This window comes from Dendropsophus ebraccatus, chromosome 2 (assembly GCF_027789765.1).
Source record: "Dendropsophus ebraccatus isolate aDenEbr1 chromosome 2, aDenEbr1.pat, whole genome shotgun sequence".
Taxonomy (NCBI): Eukaryota; Metazoa; Chordata; class Amphibia; order Anura; family Hylidae; genus Dendropsophus; species Dendropsophus ebraccatus.
In genome coordinates, this window is record NC_091455.1 from 98,552,935 (window position 1) to 98,561,323 (window position 8,389).

The following is an 8,389-nucleotide window of genomic DNA, read 5'->3' on the forward strand; positions in this document are numbered from 1 at the left end:
CGGTTTCCCGCCTCAGTCACTGATTGGTTGGGTGGGCCTGCACCCCTGTCCTGACAACTCCTTTAATAATGGTATATGTATAATTTACAAAAAGCCACCACTCTTATGAAATGGTGATCTTGTAAAGTGCAATATAAATTTATTGAATCCAAAATGAAATACATTTACAACAATGATCCTTGTAGAATTTTGCTACTTAGAGCTTCCTCAAGACCCCTTCATTTCTGAATTGTGAGCATAACAAAAGTGTCAGGTGATAAAATTTCCAAAGCCAAAAGTTTAGAGCCCGCCCCATCATTAGATATAGGATTACAGATGTATAATGGAGCCCATCTCCTGCAAATAATTAGATTGAGTGCACAGACACATGCTGCTCCCAGGCATCTAGTGATCGAAGCAAAATGTCAAAAGTTAATTTACAGACAGTAATGTTTTAAAGGGGTTGTCCATGTATTTTTGCATACTGCCCAGGAAGGTAAGAAGTAAAAAAAAAAAACATAAACTTGCTTCCCCTGCTGGGACATTGATCACACAGCTCCGGTATGGATTGCAGCAGGCAGCTGGATTTGGTGAGGTGATGTCGCTGGCCTGCTCAGCGAATCAGTGGCCACAGGGATGTTTTGTCTAAGCGACTGAAGCCTGTGACATCCTGGTCCCAAACCTGGAAGCCTGCTGCAATGGAGACTGGAGCTGTGTGGTTCTGTATGTTTCTTTTTTACCTCCTACTTTCCTGGGCACTATATAAAAAATACCTCTACCTGGACAAACTCTTTAAGCTTTGCCCTGGAATAGTTTTTAGAGTATTCGCTTCATTGTTCCATACAAACAATGTGAATTTCCCATTGTCTTGGGAACAAGTGGCCATGGTTTATTATGCCCTTAAAGTAGAGTGAAAATGAGATTTGGACTCTTTGATCTTTAATTACCTTTTAATATCAGACATATATTTAAGCTGTAAATATTAGACATTGTCTATAAATATAAGATAGGTGCTATTAAATATTTTATTTCTAAAGTAAAGTAAGCTGAGATCCTTTCAGTTTACCTGTCAAGTTGTAAATTGTGAGTAATGATCATTGCTCAGTATGTGTTGTTGTGTGGCTGTAAGCTAACTTTTATCCACCTAGTCATTAGCTCCCACACGAGTACTTTATGCCGCTACCCTCAGCCACTTTAGAATTGATCTCATAAATTCCAGAACACAATATTCTATATTATATTAGTATTCATTCAAATTATCAATAAAAAGAAATGAAAATATTTTGCATAAATAAAATAACTGATGAAGCCAAGAAAAAGATGAATGGTAGCTGATAAAGCTAAGGTAACATCTTATAAATGCACTTTCATTTATTTGAGTGCTGCTTGGTGCGTATGTATAATTCTGTTAACTGTAATGAAACTTTTAAGCAGCATCCACCTTAAATGTCCTTTCACTAGAAATGTGATAGTAATAGAAATTACAATAAGCAACCTTCATACACTTTCACTCCCCTCCTCCACTGATCTATTAAAGGGGTTATCCAGTGCTACAAAAACATGGCCACTTTGCCCCTACTGTTGTCTCCAGTTTGGGTGGGGTTTTGAAACTCAGTTCCATTGAAGTAAATGGAGCTTAATTGCAAACCGCACCTGAACTGGAGACAACAGTAGGGGGAAAAGTGGCCATGTTTTTGTAGCGTTGGATAACCCCTTTAAAGTCCGGAGAAGCCCCCTTAGGCCTTATTCACACGTCCCGTAAAATTGTCCTTGGACGCGGATCCGCGAATTTTAGGGCCCATTGAAGTGAATGTGGCCATTCACATCATCGATGTCACGACCCGCACCGCTAAAAGAAAATTGGACATGTCGCAGTGCAGATCGCGGTGCGGATCAGCCCCCCCTCCCGCCGCCCGGCTGCAGAGATGACAGGAGAGCGTGATGTGCTCTCATCTCATCTACTACCTACCTACTCCCCACGCTGACCGGCTTCATGCCTTCTCCTGGCAGTGTAGTCCAGGCCACTTCCGGTGAGCGCATGTAGCCGGTCAGCGCTGGGAGTAGGTGAGTCATCTATGTCATCTATGTGGCCGGGTGGTGGCGTTGGGGGCTCCAGCTAGGGGATCCGTGCCGTGATCCTCATCCGTAAGCGGCATGCATCGTGTGAATGAGCCCTTAAGGCCTCATTCACACATTCAGGGATTTTTAAGGACTGTGATTTAGGCCCGCCAGCTAGATCCATGATCTGTGGAAAACGATCCGTGATTGCATCTGTTTTTACTTCCGTGCCTGTGTTTTCCACTGATCACATCACCCCAGTGTATTACACTAGTTATCTGTGGAATTAGTGAAAACACGGATCTCATAGAGTTCTATTGGGGGAACCATGATCTTCGTCCGCACTAGGAAGGGTCCTGTTTTTTTTTGTGGCACAGATCGTGTCCCCGAAAGCAATAGAATGCCTATCTCATTGATGTATGCAGTATTACTCTACTGCATAGATCTCAATGAGGGATCAGTGTAGTTATACTAGAAGTCCCCCAGGGGGGCTTCTAGTATGTGTGTAAAAATTATTATTATTATTATTAATAAATAACCCCCTCCCCTAATAAAAGTTAGAATCACCCCTCTTTTCCCATTTTATAAATAAAAATAAATAAATAAACAAACATGTTTTGTATCGCCACGTGCGTAATCGCCCAAACTATTAAGTTATTTCATTCCTGATCTCGCATGGAAAACGGCGTAAGCACAAAAAAATTCCAGAATGCAAAATTGTGCATTTTTGATTGCATCAAATCCAGAAAAATTAAAGCGATCAAAAATTTGCATATGCGCAATTAAGGTACCAATAGTAAGTACAGATCATGGCACAAAAAATGACACATCTCCATAGACCAAAGGATAAAAGGATAAGCATGGTAATAGAGCGAACATATATTTTTTCCAAAAAGTTTAAATTTTTTAAAAGTCATACAAGTTATACAAGTTACATATCGTTGTAATCGTACGACTTGAGGAACATATATAACAAGACAATTTTATCCCAGGGCGAGCAGCGTAAAAACAAAAAACAATTTCACCACACATTGAATTTTTTTCTGGTTTCGCAGTGTACTTTATGCAAAAATTCAGCCTGTCATTGCAAAGTACAATTAGTGGCGCAAAAAATAAGGGCTCATGTGGGTTTCTAGGTGAAAAAATGCAAGTGCTATGGCTTTTTAAACACAAGGAGGAAAAAGCGAAAATGCAAAAATGGAAATTGGTCCAACAAGCAGTGGATGGTAGAAGCAGTAAAAAGTACACAGCCTTTTTCTCACTCCTACTCCAGCACTGCTGCTGCTTCCTGAGTGGAAGTGTCCTTGTTACATGCAGCTATTTGCTGGCCACAGTGGTCATATGCACTTCCTCTTGGAAAACTCCTTTAAAATGCACCCCTTCTATTGGAATAATGAAGTAAGCTATAAGCAATGGTCACCACTAAATATACTCATGAATTATTTTAGCCATGCTCTTGGATGAGTATTTCATAGATCCTCTTGTAAGATGTGTTGATTAATGTCTTTGGGAATCAGATTTTCTTGGCAAATATTTAGTGTTTTAAATAAGATATAAAGTTGTTGGCAAATGCTTGTGTTACAATACTGTAGTATCTGGAGGTTTGGAGGGGTAATAGTAAGCAATGTCATTCAATGAAGTGAGAAACTATTGTGCTGTAAGCAAAACGTCACACTGGTGATGTCTTTTTTTTTTTTGCATAGTACAGATGTCAAAAACTGAGCTGGCAGATGAACAAGTTCAGAATGTTTTACAGTAGGTGTGTAAATACAGTTCCCTAGCAAGTGCACGGAATAAACACATATATTCTGGCAATAATTGCACTAATCTAACATCCACTCTATAGGTGATACCTGCTTAAATAGAGCAATATTATTTCAATTTCCTGACAAAAAGAGCAAAAAAAGACTGTGGCACTCACCAGCTCAGTGTGATCATCCGGCTTTATTGGACAAATGAGGTGCAGGGGAGTAAGAAGTCAGGCCTGACTTCTTACTCCTCTGCACCACGTTTGTCCAATAAAGCCGGATGATCACACTAAGCTGGTGAGTGCCGTCGTCTTTTTTGCTCTTTTGTGAAGTTTTGGACATGCTTATGTTATGATTGAGAACCACCTGGGCTGTTTTCTGTTGGTGGTCTGACGGTATACCTAACACATTGGGACTGAGGCAGTGCCATCCATTTGTTTCTCTTGCATTGTTGGATTATTTCAATTTGCTCCTTTACATTTGGAATCATGTAAGTGCACAAATTCCAATATTCCATTGAAAAGTAGATGGATCTGAAGTCTGAGGAGAGAAGGTGTTCTGCCATGGCTCTTGGGCGATAGTAATTAATTGTAATATCTTACCACAGTTTAATGTTAACAATGGAAAGTATTGGCTTAAAGTGTCACTGTCTTTTAAAATTTTTTTTTGCAGAAATCAAGTACAGGCGATTTTAGGAAACTTTGTAATTGAGTTTATTAGCTGAAAATGCATTTTTATCATGAAAACTGTTTGAAGCTCTCCCCCTGTCTCATAATTGTTCTCTATGGAGAGGGGAAGGGTGGAGGGAGATGAGGCACCAAAACAGGACAACAAAGAGTTAATTTACAGCTACATCACTGGGCTATCTTCTCTGAGGTCAGCACTGATCTCTCTGACCTCTGAATAGCAGCTTTCACACAGGTCCTGCTGTGTAATCCTTTGTTCTTTGCTCTCTGCTGTCGACTAATTTTCCCAAATTTCTTTTATATTATTTGATGGCTTTTTAAAAAATAAAACCTTCTACAGCAAAAAAACATTCCCTAAAATTGCTATATTCCCAGGCTCAAACGCTTTTATCCTTTGATCTATTGGGCTGATTGAGGTGTCATTTTTTGCACCATTATGTGTTCTTTCTATCGGTACCTTGATTTGCATATATGCAACTTTTTGATCACTTTTCATTACAAGTTTTCTGGATTTGATGTGACCAATTCAGGAATGTGATAAATTAATAGTTTGCGCGATTACACATGCGACGATACCAAGCATGTTTATTTATTTATTTTTATTAATAAAATGGGAAAAGGGGGGTGATTCAAACTTTTATTAGGGGAGGGGGCTTTTTATTAATGGAAACTCTTTTTTCTTCACTTTCACTTTAATTTGAAGTCCCCCTGGGGGACTTCTAATACAGCTACACTGATCTCTCATAGAGATCAGTGTAGCTGTGTAACACAGCACCGATCCATGAGATTGGTGCTCTATTGCTTTGGCCTGCTGCAGGCCAATACAATAGAATACCGAGCCGGGATCAGTGTCAATACGTCGCTGAGGCCCGGCCCGGTAAGATGAAGGGATCCCCCCTCCGCGATCGCATCGCGTGGGGAGGATCCGCCACTAGACCCCAGGGATGGGCTGCATTTAACACTGTTAGATGCAGCTGTCATGTTTGACAGCTGCATCCAACGGTGTTAATTAGCGGGAGCGGCGATCGGACTGCTCCCGCTTATAGCCACGGTCCCGTGCTGCAGATAGCAGTTGGGATCCGTCAGTTCAGAGCGGGGTCGCGGTGCGGCCCCCCTCTGAACGCCTCTTGGGAACATATGATGTATGGGCACGGCATATGTCCCTAAGAGGTTAATGGACCATGTTCAACTAGTTGGGATGCCTGCTTGGGTTGAATTTCTTATGTTAAAAATGCATAAAAGGACTTGTGCCTTTGACAACAATTCCTGCTCATGTACATGCTTTATAGGGGGCAATGTATCAGTGGAGACTCTTGAGTGAGTACTCCATTGATTTTTTTTGTCGCTGATATCCTTGAGTTCAGTGGTTGCTGTGTTTTTCCCATGGAAACACTTACAAGGACTCCTGTTAAAGACAAGAGTCCCTTGCTCCTGTACATACACTATTGGGCCATGTTCACACAACGTATGTTTTGCATAAATCACAGCCGTTGTTGCAATTTGCAACAACGGGCGTAATTTATGCAAAACATTCATTGTTTTTGAAAGAATGGAATGCTGGCCGGAGCGTACACACATAGTATATGCTCTGGCCGGGATTCCAACCAGCCGCATGAAAAACTGACATGTCAGTTTTGTGTGGCCACCATTCATTGAATAGCAGCCGCACAGACATGTTGGTGCACACAATGGAGAGTGCAGCTCCATTGTCGGCTTCCTGTACAATACAGGTGGGCACTCATGCATTGCAACCCAAGATGTTGTGGCACTGCCATATGTTTGGAGATGGCTAAATTTGTACCAGTTTTGTCAAAAACATTTAAATTATGTAATGCTATATGCAGCATAAAAAAAGAATCTGTACCTGCGGCGGATCCACCAGCAACCAAACAAAAACTGAATGCAGATTTAGGTAATAATTAGAGATGAGCGAACCTCGAGCATGCTTGAGTCGATCCGAACTTGAACTTTCGGCATTTGATTAGCGGTGGCTGCTGAACTTGGATAAAGCCCTAAGGCTATGTGGAAATCATGGATATAGTCATTGGCTGTATCCATGTTTTCCAGACAACCTTAGAGCTTTATCCAAGTTCAGCAGCCACCGCTAATCAAATACCGAACGTTCGGGTTCGGATCAACTCGAACCCGAACCTGGTTCGCTCATCTCTAGTAATAATACATTCATATTTAAACTGTAAAGTGTTCTTTAAGGTGAACATCTGCTTTAAATGAAGAAGAATAGAAAAACAGCAATGCCAACACAACATTTTTAACTAAATCAGAGGACTTAACGCTAAAATAGATATCAGTGCCAGTCCATTTTGCTCGAGTCACTCTTTCCTGGTCAGTGTTCATATTTCCCTAACAGAAACCTCTCTTCTCGACAGCAATAGTAATTTGTAAAGCTGAAAACTTGTCGTCTTGCTCTATATCTTCTAATTTGGTTACTTAGACATACACTAAATAGCAGTTAACTGTAAACATAGTCCATATAAAGAGTCCGTGACTAAATAAGGATGCTAACATATTTGTTTAGTTTAGAAAACAATTACCTACAGGGACAAGCCACATGAACTTTTCATGCTAGAGTCTATTCAATGGGCTAGGCTACTGGCACACATTTACATTGTCCTTAAAAATGACCTTCAGATATAGTGGGCCTATAAATGGACCTTAAAAGGGTACTCCGATATATATAGATGCCACAGAAGCAGATAGCATTATTATTATTTGTTTTGGGGGTCTTAGTTCAGTTTTTTTTAATCATGGTTGAGCAGTTGTTTAGTACTACAATTCCCTGTATGCATTGCCTTTCCTCAGCTGCTGATCACAGTCCTCCCACCCTGCTTACTTTTCTTCCCCAGCACTTCTACCAGTTTGCTGGCTACAGCAGAACATTTCATTTCAATGCAGACTATTGCACAATGACTGAGGTCTTCTCTGCATAAGTTATCACAAGGCAGCATTCTGTAATCACTCCTCACCCTGCCTAAATGTACCAGTATGTATGTAGCTGTGTATATGACAGGAAGATGGTGACATAGGCTTGAGAGGCTGTTCAGATTTCGTGACATCACTCAGGGGGGGGGGGGGTGTTAAGCTCAGAGATAAGATCCATCCAAGCCTCTTGTTATAGAGAATGATGCATTGTCTCAGAAAAGAAGGAGGAGTCAGGGAGCTGAAGACAATACACATTTTGTAGTTCTTCCACTTTCCATTACCTCTTAGGAGTGAAACATGCAAAACCACACTGAAGCCAGTAATATTAGTGACAACACTATATTAGAAAATGATATTATTTAAATAAAATTTTCTCATACCGGATAACCCCTTTAAGGCAAAGTACCAAAATCATTCAGTGTTAAATCATTCGGACATCAGTTATTGAAAGTGTATGGGGGCCCTAACTTATACTATGATGCAGCTAAGCTGCAGTCAGTGTATATCAGTATGTTATAATACAGCAGAACAAAAATATAAATGCATGGTCTCACCCTTAGAGTAATCCTCAACAGTAAGTACACTTGGTGCTACTTATAATCTACACCCCTGGGAGCAAGCTGTAGATAGAATCTACATCTAATTCTGGCAGCTGCCAATTTCATTTTTTTTACTTTAAAATCCATCTTTATAATTCTAATTCTGGACTCTCCTAGACAAGCAGAAATCTCTTCTGGCCTCTCTGTAATGAAAAGAGGATTACTGCACAGAGATCGAACTTTGGAGAGTGTTGCTGCCATACTATTTAAAATACAAAAAGTGTTTATACTTTGGTGTATTATTTAAATAAACATAATGTTTGTAAGGTAGCAATCATAAGCATGTAAATAAAAAAGAAACACCCAATGCCATAACATGATTTTTTGTTACTGGAAAAAGAGGGTACTGATAAAAACTAAAGATAGATATGGGGTCAGA